We start from the raw sequence: 20,933 nt of genomic DNA, 5'->3' as shown, positions 1-20,933 counted from the left end.
GCTTGGAGTACGTAAGGTGCTTACACACTTCGGTAGTAGCTCTTCGACGAGTAAGACGTCAAAAAAATCGGGACAAATACGGTGGAAATGTGGAAGAATATAAACGCTTATCTATTTCTCTTTCATTTTTGGATCAGTATTTAGAAGAACTTACTACTGTGCACGATACAAAAACATGTGCAGAACTTAATGAGGAAGAATTAGACACAACTATCAAAAAACAAGAAAATGTATGCCTTCCGAGAAGTATGGCCGACGAACGTTCCAGAATTCATTGAAAATTAAATTGCGCAAAAAGTTGTCGAAGAGTTACTCTTGAAAACCCTTGTCTCATATCAAGCAAAAATTTGCTCCTGGCTTCAGATTTTGTTCCAAGATTCTTTCAAAGAATCGACCAAAAAAATTTATAGAATCTTTGGACTTTTGCGATATACAATTTATGACCACATGCACCGATTTCTGCGACTTGATGCTACTCTGCCAGTTACTGTTGAATCGATGAAACGACCATTTTTCGCCTTAAAAACGTTAAAAACTTATCGGCGCAACAGGACTGAAGGAGAGCGATTGAAAGTATTGGCGCAACTCAATATTCAGAGAGATCTAAATACATCACTACTGTTAGTTCAATATATACTTCCGTTTTGTTTATAAAATGAAAAAAATAAATAAATTTATTGGCGAAGTTCATTGAGCACTCGCCACCATTCAATCATCTTTTCTCACGAAACACATTCTCATATTCAACAGTGTGGCCTATATCAGAACGTTAACTAACTCTCAATGATTTTGAAGGAAACAGCTGATTGACAGACATAACCGGGTATACGTAGTACAGGTATACGCTCATGCTAATGCGTGGCCTTCTGGGCGACGACAGATTGGACGAGTGAACAAATACGTGTGAAAAGAGTAGTCGAATTCTGCGTGACAATCAAAGTTACTCTCACAATTTGGTTTTTCACCATAGCAAATGGCAAAACCTAGTAAACTATCATCCGCGGATCGGAAAACCTGATCATCGAGAAACCAGTGCAACCTCAGAGATACAGAGAGTGACCCTTTGTTGCAAATTTTGGAGCGTTGGTATCACTGGCTAATTTTTCTTTGAAAATGCTTTCGGTCAACCGTGAGCGTTACAGAGCGCATAAGTACATGATAAACGATTTTTTGTAGCCGGATATTGAAATCGCGAAATCGATCTTTTACGGACCAAGTGCGGTAATTGTATTATCAATGGCCTACATATGTTATGCGAATAATCCAGTAACGATTGAGGCTCTTAAGACGAATATCGAGTAAGCCATTCGAGAGATACAGCCAAAAATCGTCACCCAAGGTTTTGAAATCTAAGATAACAGGATGCCTTACTGCGAAGCAACAGAGGGAGCCATGAATGAAATTGTGTTCCATAAATAATGAAATAAAATTAAAACAAAAGAAATCTTCAGACAAAAATGTGTGTTAATTTTTTTTAATAAAAAAATGAATACTACCCCGTATGAAGACCTGTAATAATTTCAAGAAGAGCACGTCTGGAGTGAGAATATTTTACATAACTTATTAATAAGACTCTATTTTAGTTCTAAACATTTATGCAAATCGGTTTAAATTATTATTTTTTATTTATTTATTCAAATGAGTAATAATTATGAAACTGTATGGCCAATTCTCAGACAAACGACGATCTTAATATTCCGGCATGATGAAATGACGGCTATTGATTTTTGAGCCTCGACGGATTGAGTAGTTTGTAGTGATGTTGGTACTGATTCCATTTGCACAGCGAACTTACTCATTTTTTTATATCTTCTGGAAGAGTGTATTCAAAAATTATAATGGCTCTTTGTTTGCTTCCTTAGCTCTACTATCAGCGTGTTCGTTGTCTTTGATGCCGGTTTGACCCGGAACACACATAATTTTGACTGAACCTATTTGTTATGTGACCACGTTGCCAATTTTTGTGATTACTGGGGAGTTATTAACTGAGTTCAGAATATCCTGGATTGTCGATTCGCTGTCACTGCAAATTATGTATTTATGGTTTTCTTGGGAAGCGAATAGTATGTGTGGACCAAACTATACTCGAGTCAAAAGTTGTTTGATATCATTTGACAACAATGCAGAAAGCAACTAATATTTTTTTTTTTTTGGTTTTTAGATAATTAATCTAAATAAAATTATGTTGTTCTGAAATTAAATGGCAACGATATCGAAAAAATTGAATTAATGCTATATAAGATACTCTTAATTTCATACCCATATTGCGGTGCATTATACATGCATCCACACAAATGTTTGTAAATATAACATTCCACTCTCTTCTCTCTTAATTCTATATCGTAATAATGTATTTAAACTTTATAGATAGCTGATTAAATAAAATATTCACTAAAACCCTGCTGGGCACCCAAACTCAAAACAGCCTCAGGATCAAATTTTCAAACTGATTTTAATAAAACTAAGTAACTGAAATATGATTTTGGTACAAAATTTCACTTTCATATATTACATAAATATTTACTTGTGTGCTTCAACGAAATAGGAATACAAATATTCGAAACTTATGAAGTGCAGGTAGTTTTTCAATTGATTTACTCCTTCACAGCACATATGTACATATGTACATACATATACTAATTAAAAAACTTGTGTGTAAATAAAAAAGCAATAATAATAATAAAAATAAATTATAATAAATTATTAGGAAAATAACATATAATAATCCACAACAAGAATCGCCTGTGTAAATCATACCACACAAATGTCAAATGTAGAAAGAACGAAATGTAAAAATATTTCAGGTTTCTCTACGAACGCCATCTTGTTTAGTGAGCTACTGTCATAAACAACAGCTACAGGCAGTTTACACATGTATTCACAAATACTCACACAAACATGCACACCTGTTTTTGCAAAATATTTGTGATGAGAATACGTGTATATGTATGTATATATAGGCTCTACTAAACTTATACAACTAAACTGCTCCTCGACCTTTGCTACCTTTGAGTTGTACATAAAGTTCAGTGGAGCTTGTTTAGACTCATTCGCGCGCCTGCCATAAAAATGTTTCCGACTTGTATATCAATTATTCATACATTTTATGACTTTTTAGCGTAACCAATATAAGCTCACACACCATCTCGTAGGTTCACATATGGACTTACTACCAGCTTAGATAAGTACGAGTATTTGAACACAAGCAGACAGCGCTTTGCGAACTGTTATGGATAGCAAGAATATTTGGATATGCTACTGCAAATAAGAATTCACATCCTAGTTGGAAAATAGCTCTTGGCGGACAATGTCATCAACAAAGTCATCGATGACCTTCAAGCCAGAAATATAAAATTGCAAATGACTTCGGTATGGCTGCCACATATTTGCTCTCTTCAAACACAAGCTACCAAAAAAATTGCAAAAAGGCTCGGTCTGTGCGTCTAACCGATCTTCTGCCCGTGCGTAGAACACGTATTTGCGATTTATGATGCTTAGATCCCATGTGAATATGATTGAAATCGAATAAAAACCATGCCCAGTTTTTATATGTTAAGACAAAATTTTCGTTCGTTCGCCCGTTTGAATTTACAAGTCCTATAACGTCCACGGCCGCCGTAGCCGAATGGGTTGGTGCGTGACTACCATTCACAATTCACAGAGAGAGCGTCGGTTCGAATTTCGGTGAAACACCAAAATTAAGAAAAACATTTTTCTAAAGCGGTCGCCCCTCGGCAGGCAATGGCAAACCTCCGAGTGTATTTCTGCCAAGAAAAAGCTTCTCATAAAAATACAAAAAATATCTGCCGTTCGGAGTCGGCTTGAAACTGTAGGTCCCTCCATTTGTGGAACAACATCAAGACGCACACCACAAATAGGAGGAGGAGCTCGGCCAAACACCCAAAAGGGTGTAAGCGCCAATTATATGTATAATATATATATAACGTATTTTTAAACAAGTAAAAATTTCAGACGGAATGTAGAATTTAATATGGACTGACAGTTAATTTTTCAATAGAGAAAGAAATATGAAATCATTTTCCTCCTATTTATTATACTCGTACCAGCATCAAAATTACATTTTACTAAAATGTGCGCGGTATTAAAATAAAAAGTTGGGATTATATCAAATTATATGTGCTTATGGCTTGAAGAGAAAGTGAGAAATGTCATAATGGGTGTCACACATGACAACTAATTATATTTATTTTGAGTAAGTAGAGTTTAACCTTGAACTTTGATATATGGAGAGCAAAATATGGCGCGTTTTCTTGGGTTATTCAGCTCAATATTACGATCTATTTCCAAGGGAATGATCCGCATAATTTGTATGGATGTTGATACAACTATTTTGGTAATAATAAAAAATATAATTATGTGTGGAAGTATTCTTACAATCTTTTGCTGTTTGAAACATGACAGCATGGAAGATGAAATTTTAAGAGAAGATAAATGATAATAATAATAATAAAATAATATAATATCACATTTTCTAGAGAACGATATTCAAGTTGCAAATCGGCGTAACATAGTTCTTCAACAGCTAATCAGTTCAAATGTTATCAATTTGCCGTTGCTATCAATTCGTTAGCATAGAATCTGCTGCCGTAAAATCAATTTTGTTTTGAATAACTTTTTTACTAAATAAAGAAAAATTATTTCGATGCATGGAAATCTTTATTTTGACCTTTAGGCATTCGATTGTCTGTTTGTATACTGCAGATGCCTAATTCACAAGCGTCAAATATGATTGACGTACGACGGCATTTGCAAAAATTATAAATCTTCCGATAGGGTGATTAATTGTGTGCCACCTTTTAGTTGACACCTAATGCGAAGCTTTAAAATTTTCTACAAAAATCCCATTCTAAATAAAATGCATTTATAAAATAATAGATTTTCTACTTCACTTTATATAACTTCACGTTTCTGTGCACATTCCCTTGTCGGCGCTATCAATTGCAAAAGGCTGTGCTGCTGAACGAATAATCAAAAACCAAACGAATAAAACGGATCATAAATTCAACCAGATCGCTATCAGCATAACCTGATTGTTTTTGCATTTGAGTGGAAAATTTTTATTCGAATGGCGATCATTGTTCATTGGACTACAGCAATAGTCTGCACCACACGATAGGTGGCACTTCATGATGAGCATCTTGCAACTTTATGGAGCCCTGGGAAACGCAACTGTTGTTCGAAAAAGCCATTGACACTCCTTTTTAATAGTTAGTGGAAGGTCATCGATGATTTTCCATGGATGACCTCAGTTGTGGATTTCCAACTGGCATGGCTAGTATATGCATGTGTATGAGTGTATATATATGTATATTTAGAGTTGTAAGCATGTTTACACATCATAAATGGGACGTGTTATACATGGTAATAACTTGTCCCTTAATTTCAAATATTTAGTGCAAATTTTTCAGCTTCCTAATCAAAAAACTAGGTATCCAACATAAAGCTATCCATCCCTCATTTGCCAATCTTTTCTACATTCATCTACCCGAGATAAAAATAGTAGAATTTTCTTTCGCATGAACTATCTATGTTTAGACAGCATGTGATCATGTTTATACGCTAATATGAAAAACATGCATAAATATTCCTACTTGTCTATATTTATGCGCTCAGGAACTCGCGCACAGCTGAAGCAAAAAAAGAGAAAAATAGGAAAAAAGAAAAAGCAGTTATGACCGACTCGCGCTTTTGCCTTGATAGGCGTTGAATGCCAGCAGCTAAGACCAATGTGGCTTTCCAAAAAAGCTCGATAAGCATGACAAAAGAAAAAAAATTCTGCTTCATTGGTCAAGCAAGCGGAGGCGTTATGTACATATGTATGCATGTATATGCAGGCCGCGTACAGCGCGAAGTTTATTACTTTCCTTTGCAGACATTTCATTGCATATTTTACGTTGGCACGAAACGAACATCAATTTGTTGCCGCCACAAAAAGCAGTCAACAATGTAATAAAATAGTAAAGTAACTGTGTACTTGCACCTACTTGTGTTAGTGAATTTGTATGCACACATATGCACGAGTGTGTGTCAGCTGTTCAGCAATGATCAACATGCAACAAGAGCAGCATTTTTTCGCCAGCTGACTGCTTAACTGTTTTCTGTTTTCTTCACAAGCAACTCGCTGATATTTTCTTTTTCACTCTTTTGTCGAGCTTATCCTGCGAGGATAGCGATTTATTTAAAGAGGAATTAGTTGCTTCCTCGCTAAGCCATTTCCTTTTCTACACTTTAGCCTGGCATGCGTTTTTTGCAGAGTTAATGTACTTATTTTTTGTTCCCGGTTGCACAAGCTGTATGCAAATGTTGCACGTTTATTAATAAATTTGAAAGAATATGTACGGAAAAAATGTGAGAAAAAAGTCGAGCAATTGAGCAGTAAGCACCACAATGATTCTTGTTAATTTTGTTACTTTTATAAATTTATGTAATTGTGTTTGTGTGTACTCATGTACGCGGTTGCCTTTGCCGCTTAGGCTGGCTTTCACATCGCTTAGCATTTAGCAAAACGGAAATGCAGCCTTTTAGGCGCTAACGCCAGCTATGGCAATGACTGGCTTCGTTGCCTTGCTATTGCAAATTAGTTTCTTATATTTTTTTTTCTCAACTCAGTTACTACTTTCTTGGTTGCGAAGATGGCAGGTTGCATGGGATTTGTGGCAGCGGATGTGAATTTTAATAGATGTTAAAACTTCCGTTTTTCATAGTAAAAAAGAAGTTTGCCAAATGAATTCAAACGTTCGTACCCGGCAGCTATTTTGCAATGCTAAAGTGACCATATAAATTTTGTGAGCGTATATGTGTATGTCTCATGTGCCAGTGTATTAAATGAGTGTACATTCATTCGTTATTTTCCAATGCAGCTGACACGCGCAAATGTAATTAAAGTTTTCCGCAGAAATCCGAAAGAACAACCAAAATACAGAAAAAAGAAACAATAGAAGCAAATAATCTGTTAATGGTTACTGGTAATTAAAAATCTTATATCAGAAATATTAAAAAATTATTTGCAGGCAACCTATTTCTATTTAAACATCTATTAACAAATTTAGTTTGATTTAAGTTAATGCGGATTTGTTTGAAATGAAGCTGAAAAATAAAAATTAGCCTGAGATGTTTATAATTCATAATTAGTTTGCCATATGCGTCATGCAAAGAAAAAAATTTGTTTGAGATTCCTATTGAAAAGAAAAGGCGGCCGTCAAAGCCGATTGAGTTGGTGCGTGACTACCATTCGGAATTCAAATCCAAAATAAAGAAAAAGTGTTTTCTAGAGCGATGGCTTTCGGTAGGCAATGACAAACATCCAAGTGTATTTCTGCCATGAAAAAGCTCATCGTAAAAAATATCTGCCGTTCGGGGTTGACTTAAAACTATAGGACGAAGAGGAGCTCGATCAATTACCCAAAACGGATGTAAAGGCCAATTATATATAATGTATATAATGAAAGAGATCATTATTTTATTTTATAATACAATAATTATGTGATAATCGAGTTATTTGCCTCTTTCTTGTATATCACTCGCCAGAGCACGCATTCCTATTTCTGTAAATCCTGTTTTTTTACTTCTGCCATTTATTGGACCAACCCAATTTTTCGGCTTAACAAAAACAACATAAAACAGGAAACCAATAAATGGAGCCAAATAAGGAAACTGGAACGGCACAAAGGGCCTTTATCTCTCCAAAAAATTGCTGAACTTTATTAGGAACAGAGCAAAATCTGCTCTCACCCTAGAAGAAAAGGGTCTCAGTTTGCTCTGTAGAGCACTTACCGGGAACTTTGCCTGCAATAAACCATTAAATACAATAGGATAATCTAGCCTAGTTTATGCAGGTTCTACTGTGAGGAGTAAGTGAGTGTGAGGAGCCCAGGTGATGAGTGAAAAGGAGTCCATGGAATACTTAATCACCAACTGTTAAACATTAGGTCACACTAGGAGACACATGAAGACTTGCAAATGCTGCCTCCTAAGGAGCTGCTACATCCTCTAGTAGGTTCGAGCTAATAATAGGAGGAGGAGCTCGGTCAAACAGCAAAAAAGGGTGTGCGTCTTGATGTTGCTCCACAAATGGAGGGACCTACAGTTTTAAGCCGACTCCGAACGGCAGATATTTTTATGAGGAGCTTTTTCATGGCAGATTCATCGAAGTACTAAGTAATAAAAACTAAGCACTTAGAGTCGGCAATAGATCAATCGGGCCATAGTACATAAAGGCCTTTGTCTAACCCGTACAACCGTTACCATTACCCTTTATTCGGACATTCTCATAAGTTATTTGAAGGAATCGGTAAAGAAATGTCTGCTTTATATCATGACAAAATAACTCCATTTGCCACCTCAGATATGCTAAAGAATTCAAACAACTAGATACAAACTAAACCAATAGCATTTATTATAATTGGATTTAAGTAATTTTTTTATTATTTATTTATTATTTTATTATTTTCTATTCGAATTCATTGGTATTGTTGTGTTTTTTCTATAATTTCAAAGAAAAATTAACTTTAAATTTTATTATCGGAAGAAATATTTGTGTTATTTGGTATTTCGTTGGTGTATTCAGTTTTCGTAAATACCGTCAGCATCAAAATAAAGTGTACACCAGATATTGTTACGTTTTGACTATGTGTTTACTTATTTTATAATTCCAATTACTTGTTTATAAAAATAGGGTTCGTACTAAAATAAAATTCATATAAACTAAGGTTTCAAACTTAACACAAAATTTATAAAAATTCTGCAAATGTTCAGCAATATTTCACAATTTTTACTTGGAATTTATAGAAAAATTCCAGGTACGCAGTTTTGTAGATTATTAAATTTTGGTAGTGCAAGTTTTAAGCACATTCAAAATTACACTGATTTTTGACAATTTTTTTTAGGAAGTGAACTTTGCGCATTTCGACACAATTTTCTTATATAGAAAAAACATCTTATACCGTCGTTTTTCACACAAAACTTTATACAGGTACTTTGATGCATCTTTTTTAATATGTAAAAATCGAAGACGAGCCGAAATACGTGCAAGCAAAGCAGCTGTCATCAATTAACTGAACAATGAAAATGGCCGAACTCGTCGGCATGAGTGAGAGACATGAGCACCAACATATCGCCTTAAAAAAATCTAAATTCGAATATACGTAACCTGCGAAAATTCAAAATTCGCAATACTTTTTGAACACACTTCGTACACCGATTTTCCACTGGCTTGCCTAAGACCGGCATGAAGCATTCAACAAGCTAATTTATATAAATGTGTGCATGCGTGTTTATATGCTTATACGAATTCTTGTAAATGTAAATATGTATATTATTTATTCGTGAAATGTATTAAATTAGAATCTAATGCAATTTTGTCTTATTTTCTATACTCCATGTCGTATAAGTAACCCGCAAAGAGGGTTGCAAGCACCATCACCCCTATCAAATTCTGCACTGCGATGTGTCCAATATCCAATACCGAACATAGCTGCGAATGCTTTACGTTGCTATTCAAAATTTCTTTGTTTTCAATATAAATAGAATATTTTCCTTGTCAGTTGGACTGCTTGTGCGTGGGTATGGAACGTGTGTACACATATATGTAATACTATATGTAAATGTACAGGCATACTTGTCGTCTTACTCATAAGTTTTACGTTTCTTATATAATTTAGTAGTTTATTTATTATTCATTTTCGATTCCCATATTTTACTACAACCAGCACTGTATTCGTTAACTGAACAGCCAGCAAACCAATTGCCCAACTTTACCAATGCCAATAAAAATAAGAAAACCGACAACAAACCTATATAATACGCGAATAAATCAATATGCATATGTACGTACATAGTTGCATACCTATGCACATGTATATGTGTGTATATAAATATGTATGTAAGCATTTGTTCGTAAAATGAGTATCCTTTTCATTGCGCTGATGGTGGCGCGCACTACACCAATCCAATTCTTTGCTTTAAGACTGCTTCTGATGCTACGAAGTAACTTCATTCCCATCAGAAAGCTCACTCACTTGTCCATTCTCTATTTGAATTAACCTCTCATTGTTTTCTGCTTGCCCAGTCTGCAGCTCACTCATCACAACAAATTTTTTGAGCATTTCTATTGCTTCACTCCAAGTTTCTTCAGCTGCGAGTCATTCTTAGTATGCATATGTAACGATGTAGATTTGTACGAGTATGTACAACTACACTTGCATTAATACCGATGCTTCTTGCTACCACTCTTACTGCTTTTGCTGTGCGCCTGATAGTTTTAGCGGCATTTTCTTCTATAGCCCCTTAACATTATCCAACAACCAATAACAAATCCTGTAGTTGTAGTTAGTTGGCCACATCCACACTATTACTTGTACCATCACTTTGATAACTGTGGCCAACTTAGTTAGCTTACTTCTCCTCCCTGAAACCATGGTTAGTCTACATTTCCTTCTCACTCTTTCCCCACCATAAACGATGACATTACATACATATTGTAGACATTTTATATTGTATTTTATACATTGTTTGCCGTTGAGCTCACTCCGTTCATTAATTTTATAAGAACCGTAACGCATAATAAATAATTAATTTAAACGCCGCCGCACCCAACTTTTGTAGATTCAAGATATTAATGTGTTATGGAATGGCCAACGAGGGAGTGCGCCGTGAAGGTTCACATTTAAATAAACTAAGAAGAGGCATTAATAGTGCTTGTATAAGTGTGAGTATGGATATGGTTATATTCATTGATTGATTGGAGTGCGAGAAGCAGTAAGCAGGAATTCGCAACATAATTCGTTTGGGTCTCGGAGCTCCTTTAGCAGGTCGAACTGACGATGCGCTTGCGAATAACGGAAATGAAAGATCAATTTTAATGAAATTGAATCTTATCGTCACAAAATTGCACAGTAAAGTATAAAAAACGTAAATGCAAAACTATTAAATGGCATTAAAAATAGTGTTTGGACTAATGTTAGAGAAAATGTGCAAGTAAAGATATTTATCAATTGTCGCTACTTCTTCGCGGGTTAGAATTAATGAAGCTACTGGAATTAAAGTATAAGAAATTGCTGCTAGGAGTCGAAGGTATGGATTTAAATCGTAAACAAGAATTGTATCGCCAAAGTTTTACGACAAATATTTATATATGATATTAACCATATTCATATATAACCGCCGTAGCCGAATGGGTTGGTGCGTGATTACCATTCGAAATTCACAGAGACAACGTAGGTTCAAATTTCGGTGAAACACCAAAATTAAGAAAAGCATTTTTCTAATAGCGGTCGCCCCTCGGCAGGCAATGGCAAACCTCCGAGTGAATTTCTGCCATGAAAAAGCTCCTTATAAAAATATCTGCCGTTCGGAGTCGGCTTGAAACTGTAGGTCTCTCTGTTTGTGGAACAACATCAATACGCACATCACAAATAGGAGGAGGAACTCGGCCAAACACCCAAAAAGGGTGTACGCGCCAATTATATATAATGTAACCATATTTTACTGAAGCCCTCTTCCTTTCGCCAAGCGTTAGCAAGTGGCGAATGATGGAGCAAATATATAAATCTTGCTCGATAACTAAGGATGATAGAATACTAGGTTGAGCCCATGAATAAACAAAAAGTGGAAGAGGAATTCTTGTTTGTGAAGAGAAAGAGCAGGCGAAAGCAATAGAAACACAAGAAATTATATCCACTATCTTGCAGCAGCGTCTTCCGCATAAAAATGCAAAAACACTGCATTTGGAGGCATTCACAATTTAACACGCGGTACTTCCTTTTCATTAGTTTGTTTAGTTTAAGTCTCACAAATCACAATATTGCCAAGTCATTCACTGAATTTTCACAAACATGCAAGTTTTCTTCTGTTTGTTTGTTTTGTATTGGTAAAGGTCCTGACATTACTCTTGTCAAAATTCCGAAAAGTAAACTAACTGTTTTGGGAAAACGTCACAAATTTGCATTGTTCGAAAGCTTTGTTGTTGCTTTCACATGTAAATTGTTTGTCAAGTGCGTTAAGTTTTTTATATAATATCTGTTTTTTTATGTCAGTAGTGAATAATTCCTAGACGGTTGCTTTTTTATGTCATCTTCGGCAATTGCCATATAGACAGATATGCAATTTTACACGAAAGAACAACGTGAATCTTAAAGAACAACATATCTTAAAATTCGTAATTTTTTTAGTTCCGTTGGGGATACAAAGAAAACTGGGAGAATAAAAACCAGAAGTTCTGTTCAGAATATAGCGTGCTGTAGCGCAAAGTGTTGCTGAATATTTACATGTTTTACATGATGCTTCATGCCACAATGAGCCTCAAACCTGGGCTCTACCGGGTTCTCTTTATGTCATATGGTAGATGTAGTAGTACGGGTTTCTGTAAGCTTAAGTATAGCAGAGGATAAGGTAAATTAATACTATTGAACTGCTTTTAATTAAAGAAAAAAACATTTATGTTAGAAACTAAATTGCTAAATGTTATAGATCAGGATATGAGAATAACAGTTTTATGCACTTCCCCATGCCATTTAACATATTTGCCTACTTAGACATGCACATAATTTGTTGTTAATAAAAGGCCAAGTGTCAAATCGAACAATTTTTCTATTTGTAAATATGTATTTATGTATAAAATGGATTACATTTTATGCAATTTTTCTGTGGCACTGCAACAAATGTTTACTTTATTTCATATACCTATAAACGGAATTTTACATATGCGGCTCATAAATTTTCATATGCTTTCCCAGGTAAAGCAGCACGAGACGGACGGCATCGTTTATGATATTTTATATTGCACTTAAATGTAAAGGTTAATAAGCCAACTATATTTACTTATTTATGCGCATACGAGTATGTAGCTCCAAATAAGTTTATGTTACCGAAGACGCAAAAAAGATTCCTATTAACTAAATGTATTACGAGTAAAAAACTTTTATTCAAAATGACTTTTATAGTAATTTTATTCAAACTTTTACTTCAACAAATAAGAAAAAGAAATTGTCATACTTGTTACTTTGTCTTTATTTCTAATTTTCTTCTTTCGTTATGAAAAATCATAAAAGCCTAATGTAAATGTTTTTTTTTTTTTAATATTGTACAATATAAGACCAGAAGCAATTGCAGAGAAGCCTTTAAGTGAATTTCTACCCAAATTCTTGATAAGATATATAAACAGTCTTCTTAATATTCTAATTTTGGTCTGACCTAGGTCGATCATACACATGAAAAAATCGATATTCGTTAAAAAAAACCAATAAATCATTTCAATAGAAAAAATTGTGCGATATGAGTAGAAACAGAGTTGTATAACTGCTAAACAACCATGTATCAGTATGTTTATAATTTTTTTGAAAAAGCTATTCCTAAACAAACTTTTAGCATGGCTTTACTGTAGACATTCAGCAATTTATACTTTAGATGAAAACGGGCCAAGAAGGCGAACAGAAAATATTCTAAATAATTATATGTTTCTTACTATTATTTTCACTATTCTATCTGAAAAGCAAGAGTTAAATGATTAAATTAAAAATCAAATTGCATAACGTTATTCACTAGATAGCCATTTTAAATGCCTTTCTAACTGCTAAATGCAATTTTTCACCAACGATACCCTTCTAGGGCAAGTGAGTCATATATCTTGCTGGTATATTCCTGCATTTTGATTCATGTATGTACATACCTTCACAGTACTATCAATCTGTATTTATTTGTGCAACTAAGTTTATTGCTACAATCATATCTAATTAATACATTCCATTCGGCAATATGCTTGCCAGCGTTTGCCGCAGTTAAGACAACGCCGCCGAGTCTGAAATAAGTAATTAATTCAAAATATACGCATACCAATATCTAACATCAATAAACACATACGCATATATGCACGCATTTATATGTACTCAGTTGTCTAGTTGTGGGGTGTGTACTTAAGAGCAAAGTGGATGTAAGTTGTTAAATACAATATTTGCTAGTATTGACAAAATTGTATATAGGTATGTACATAGGTATGTACATAGGTATGTACAGGAAGGTGGTGCAGGGTGTAGTGACCGCAGTAGCCGAATGAGTTGGTGCATGGCTACCATTCGGTAGTGCAGAGGTTGGAACCCACCATCGCGAAACACCATATGACGTTTTTTTCTAAACTCCATACACGTTTTTTCTAATAAGAGTCGCCTATCGGCTAACCTTTAAGCGTATTTCTGCCATGAAAAAACTTCTCATAAAAAACCATCTGCCACTGGCAGTAGCATGAAAAGGTTGGTCCCTCCATTTGTAATAATAAAGGGTGTAAATATTTGTAAGTTATTTGAATTTCCGCTAGCCCGAAAAAGCAATTGGTACCATAAGGAATGTTACGATGCCACGGAAAGAAAGAATGATGCCTATAGGGCCACGCTGCGATAGGTCGCAACGCGAGCCATATGGGATCGTTACCGAGAATTGAAAAAAGAAGGGGGACGTATTATTACAAATAAAAAACGTGAGTCCGAAATATGTGCGTGCGAGGAGCTTCAGATGCTGAGCGCTGGTCGCTGGCGCTGATGCAAAGCCGCGGGAGCCGACGGAGTGCCGGCTGAGCTATTCAAACATGGCGGCGAGGAGCTGGTACGGTGCATGCATCAGCTTCAATGCAAAATATGGTCGGATGAAAGCATGCCTGGCGATTGGAACTTAAGTGTGCTCTGCCCAATCCATAAGGAAAGCGATCCTGCAATCTGTGCCAATTACCGCGGGATTAGTCTTCTAAATATCGCCTATAAGGTTCTAGCGAGCGTATTGTGTGAAAGGCTGAAGCCCACCATCAACCAACTTATTGAACCTTATCAGTGTGGCTTTAGATTTGGAAAATCCACAATCGACCAGATATTCACAATACGCCAAGTCTTGGCGTAAAGACCCATGAAATGAAAATCGACACACACCATCTTTTTGTCGGTTTTAAAGCTACATTCGACAGCACGAAAGAGAGTTTCTGATATGTCGCGACGTCTGAATTTGGTATCCCCCAAAACTTATACGGCTGAGCAAGATGACGTTGCTCAATAGCAGATGCGCCATTAAAATTGCAAGAATAGCTCCGAGCCATTTGATACAAAACAAGGTTTCAGACACGGTGACACTATATCGTGCGACCTCTTTAACCTGATGTTGAAAGAGTTCGTGCGTGCAGCAGAACTTAATCGCACGGGCACAATTTTTTACAAGAGCGTACAATTGTTGGTGTCCCTTGGAGGGTTTGAAAGAAAGATTCTGTGGAAGAGTTTGGGCCTTTGCACGTTGGTGAGGATGAGTAACGCAGACGATGGAGCAATGAGCTGTATAAGCTTTATGACAACATAGACCTAGTGCAGCGAATAAAGATCCAGCGACTGCGTTAGCTAGTTCACGCCGTCCGAATGGATATAAAGACTGCGGCTCTGAAAGTGTTTGATGCATACCAGCAGGGGGTAGCAGCGGAAAAGGAAGACCTCCTCCACATCGGAGAGATTAACTGGTGCCGGTTAGCACGAGAGAGATACAACTGGCGCACTTTGTGAAACTCGGCGAAACTCGCTTAAGCGGTTCTCTTGCCAATCAAGAAGAAGGAGAAGGAGTAATAATTACTTAAATTTAGCATTTGGAAATAATAAAAGTAGTTGTAGATGATAAAAATTTTTGGTAATTATCAGGCAAATGCAGCTGTCATCAATTGTAAGCTGGCAAAGCTTTATAGGAACTAGGATATTGTGAAATAGGATCCCTTTTATTTATTTATTTATTTTTATTCATTTAATTATAAAAAATACATAAACATTGAAGGAACTACTCATTTAAAATGACCTTGTGTATTTAGTATTAGAAAATCTCAAAATTTCCATGCACTTGATTGAATAGAATATTTTAAATACAAATGATGGAGTAAAAATTGAGATTAGAGAGTAAAACTTGAAAATTATTAAAAACAAAATCAATATTTATCCACAAATAAATAATACATATTTCAGCCACAGCTGAATCTATCACAAATGGTAATATCTGAGGCAAGTCTTTTAAATAACTTTTTTGCACACAAAATACTTGGGGAGGATTTTCCCAAATCGACGGAGAAAACATGTTAGTACCCTTAAACAAATTTCCAGCTTTGTTACAGTACTTTTGAATTTACGATTAGGACGGTTTCTATTGTATTTAGATAAATTTCATTAACAAACGCGACAACCACTTGGGCCACTTTTGTCTTCTACTACTAAATATAGAAGTGACTCAGGGCATATGTTTTTAACTTGAGCTATGTATTAAAGCTTGCGCACGTGTGTAGGTATGTAAGTAACCGATGGTCAGCCTCATGGGTGTCGCCCTGAACGCTATTATTGTCAAATGATAATTCGGTTGCTCTCGTGGTTCCTTATCCTTTCATAATCGCTCACGACTGCTTAAAATACATGTATTCATACATAATGGTATTTCATATAACTCACTATAGCAGAAACTTACTTAGCCAATTTGACAATCACATAGGGGCAAACGCAGCTGTGTGTAATAAGTAATAAGTAACTAATAGGCAGTTATCAAGGTAAGGGTAGTACCGTAGGCCATTACATAATACATGACTACAAGTATAGATGTTTAGGGTGAGTCATCGGTTGGTTTACATTTAAATCAAATAATATTTTGACACTTATCACTTTCCACTTGAACAACGTTTCGAAAATTTTAAAACATCTCCCTACAAGAGTGCTGCAAGTGTCCCAGATATGCGTTGCTTGAAAATAACCTTCGAACTTACACGTTAACGAAACAGAAAGACTAGAGAACTGCGATTACCGACTTTTTATAGGTTAAAATTGGATGGTTGCTATTAGATGAACTTTGGCTTCGACAGTATAACGCAACATAATAAGGTACATTTTTGCGCACTAAGTTCGAAAGTACATATTGTCATCAGCTCAGGCGTTTTAGTTTGCATCTATGGAGCTGAGTTGGATACAAATAGGGTCGGTTACTCTGTGCGTTATTAAGCGCCGGATTAGCTGCTGAACGAAAAAAAAACACCATCTAATAGATGCAAAAAGATAAAAAAAAGTATTTCTTTAGTGTAAGTTATTGATATTATTCGCGCTATTGCAGGGCGCAAAAATGAACTTATAGAATGGACCAGCCCAGACAGCCATTTGCATAAAGTACAGAGTATGTATTTCAAAATTAACCATTGAAAAATATTGAATGACATTTCTTTAGATATTAAAAAATAGATCAGCCGGTGCTTACCGTATTTTACTGCAGCGAAGCCTGCGCTCAATTTTAGTATTTTCCAAACAACTTCCAAGCTTACGTGTATAACAGTATATGCGCAGAGAGTAATTTAGATAGAAACTTTCGGATTAAGCATATTCACATTTAGGCTGCTCTCAAGACCTTGTTATTATTTGGCTGATTAACCCTTGAGTTCATGTAAAAATTAAATATGCTAGGAATACATACTCGCACCCTACTCATATATGTAGGTGTCAAGGCACTGGGGTATACGGGAAAAAAGTAGCGGATGCATTGGATAGAGCGGCTGCGGCTGCGGTACTAATAGGGTCCGAGCCCTTTCTTGCAATGGAACAGCACACTATCAAGGAACTGCGGAAAGGGTATAATCAAAAGAGATTTAAGCATTTCATAAGCCTACCTAAAAACAAGCTGAGAAAGCTCACTGGCATTCTCACAGGTCATTGCAGCCATCTTCAGAGGCTTGGAATATGATCCACCGACTGCTGCAATTTTTGCAAGCAATCCGCTAAAACTCAAACACAACTTCTTCACGCTATCTCGACATGGAAAGGCACATACGCTCAGCCTAATCCAGCTCTATTGAAGGGACTGGTCTTCGATGAGATACTGTAATGAGTAGAGGGCACAAAAGACCTCCCTATTTTTTCATTTCATTTCATAACCCACTTGCTGGTTGAAAAATTTAAACGATTCCTCTTACCCAATTTGTCAAAATTAAAAATTGGAAAAAGAATCGATTTACTTCATATGGTTTATGTTTATTCATTATCCCTTTAAGAAAGTGTATACATACAATTAAAACCATATATGTGTGTGTGCACCTTCATTATACCTTGCATATGTAGTAAATACATACCTTTGGGTATACGGATGCAGGAATGTGTGGTTAGCAGCTATGCTTGTATATGCATTTGGTTGCGTATATATTTAATCATAGTCAAAGCACTAGCTGTACAATAATATTGATTTAGTCCGCAGTGTTAGATATTTCACTACATATACATGTATTTGTGTGCCTAAGCGCGAAGCCAAGCTTATTTCATTAGTATTAATACCGTTATATGTATTATCTTAATGATATCCAAATATAATTTTGATTCCCGTTAACCTTTCCACCCGACATTAGTTTGCTGTAGAGAGTTTTGGCCGCTAACGGTATACGCTGTCATTTAGGTAGAGGTGCTTAGGTATAGGGTTTTTCAGTAAGAGCGCTTCAACTTTTGAACTTTTTTGAATAAAACACAAACGGTTTGACTTTTTTAACTAATTTTTTTTTTATTATCGAGTTTAAACATATACATTTAAGTATGAAATTCGATTTCTTTTGCATGACCACCGCGTGCACGTTTTACGAAGTCCAATCATTGAACCCAATTTTCGACCACAATTTTCGATAAGTCGGCCGAAATTCCAGCAATTTCGCGTTCAATATTGGCTCTGACCTCACAAATCGTGGCCGGCTTGTTACTGTAGACCAATGCCTTCACATAACCCCAGAACGGGACGGCTTGTTAAATGGACCGTAAAATGGCCGTAATGCTCTTAAAGTAGCAGCAACAGAACGATTATTTTCATAAAAAAATTGCACGATTTGCAATCGTTGCTCAAGTGTGTAGTGTTCCATGATGAAATGTATACTAATGAAGTTTACAAATGACAAGCGAAAAATAAAAAATATTGCGTCGTTCGCCCTCCCTATCGGAAAAAAGTTGAAGCGCACCTATTGAACAACCCTATATATACTTTTATGTAGGTGCACATGAATGCTGCATGTATTTATGATATACACACATACATATGCACGTTAACATCAGTTGCGGACATTTAAGTCCGGTCTGGTAGTAAGTGCAAGTGTACAAGATTTAGGCGCTACTTTTTGAAGCCATTTGTCCTGCTTTATAAAAAGTTTTTGTGCAATTGCATTGAGAGTTAACGTACGTCGACATTTATGCAAATGAAGAGAATTACGTTTAGATGAAGGATTTGTTCAAAAGTGTTGAGAAAAGAAGTTTGCGTTCTATGAAAAGAAAAATATAAAAATTATGACAGAGTGCAGTGTGTTGAGATACGGACGTGTTGAGAACCCGGCAGAAAGACTATTTTGATGAAGGATTATAGTTATATATAATTATATGTAATAAATGTTTATAATTGGCGTTTACACACTTTTCGGTTGTTTGGTCGAGCTCCTCCACCTATTTGTGGTGTGCGTATTGCTGCTGTTTCACAAACGGAGGGACCTACAGTAGGATGAGATACTGTGATGAGTAGAGGGCACAAAGCGCAATGAGGTCGAAGTGCATGCCTCGAATCAAATCTTATCAATTAAACCTATCGCACAACTACAATATTTTGACAAACTTGATAATGAACAAATAAATTAAAATCAGCTGGACAACGCTCACCTTCTCTTTTTTAGAGGATAGAAAATGCCATACATACGAGTACGCTTGGTCAGAATAAAACCGTTTGAGGAAAGAAAATTCAAATTTTGCAGTCCTGGCGCATGGCGCAATAAATGAGACATTTTTGTGAGAAAAGAAAACACCATTCAGTCTGCTTACTACTTAGGTGCATAGCTGCTTTATATTCATTAAACATTTAGATATTGCAAGTTTTCAGTGCATAGACTAACACTGATTAAAAGTCAGGGCCTTTGACGAAAACAAAGAATCACATAAATGTAGGGCCCTTGCATTCGGACTTCCTAGGCAGTTAAGGTTAAGCGAGTGTACTTTCGTTATGATTCATCTATTCAATGCTGTAAAGTTAAATATAGGTATATATATATATATATATATATATATTTCTGGCTGAACAACGGGAAGAGGATATTATTGTATTTCAAAATATTCTTCCCTATTATTATTTAATATTAATAGGCAAACCAATAAGCGCAAGAAAAAAATTACAATATGAGAAAAGGAAAAGTATGGTAAGCTGTTAACTGTGTGTTGAACAATTGCAATAAAAATACAATTAGCTTTTGTACTGACATCACCTTCTATGAATGCGCCTCCGTTATTTGTGTATCCAACAGTAACTGAAAAATCCTAAGTACTTTCCAGGGGCCGATTCACAATAAGATATTTTTTACTTTACAACTCTATTAGTGCATGGCATGTACTTGTAGTTTAGCGCTTTCAATTTAAGCCGGCTGTATCAACTGAAGTAGGTTAATTTGAGTTGTGGCTTTTCGCACAATTCCCTAAATTTCCTAATGTTATTTCGCAAGTAGAATGCTAAAGACTACAGCTCTTCTCTAACCTGCATTTCAAATCATCAGTTATCAAATTTTCGGAGTTTTTCAACTTTCCACTTTCTTGTGGCATACTGTTTTACTTTTTTCTCTTCGATAATAAATAAAACACCAAACAGACACAACAATTCCATCTGTACAAGCAAAATTTGGGGTTTCATAAGATATATTTTCATTTTAAGAACAAGCCAGAGCGAAGGAGGCGTTCACTCTTAGAAAAGTTTACCGAATAAAGAATCCTACTTGAACTGCATTTGCTGTTATGGATACCACCAGACGTACGGAAATTTAGTCTTAGTTTATAAAAAGTGGGCATACTTTTTTCCGATCTCAGTAATATTTAAGTTGGATCTAAATGAGGTGGGATGCACAACGTGTACAAATAGAACAGAGCACCACAAATTTTTCAAAA

The sequence above is a fragment of the Anastrepha ludens genome, chromosome 4 (genome assembly GCF_028408465.1).
Source record: "Anastrepha ludens isolate Willacy chromosome 4, idAnaLude1.1, whole genome shotgun sequence".
NCBI classification, from domain to species: domain Eukaryota; kingdom Metazoa; phylum Arthropoda; class Insecta; order Diptera; family Tephritidae; genus Anastrepha; species Anastrepha ludens.
This window is presented reverse-complemented; position numbering follows the sequence as displayed.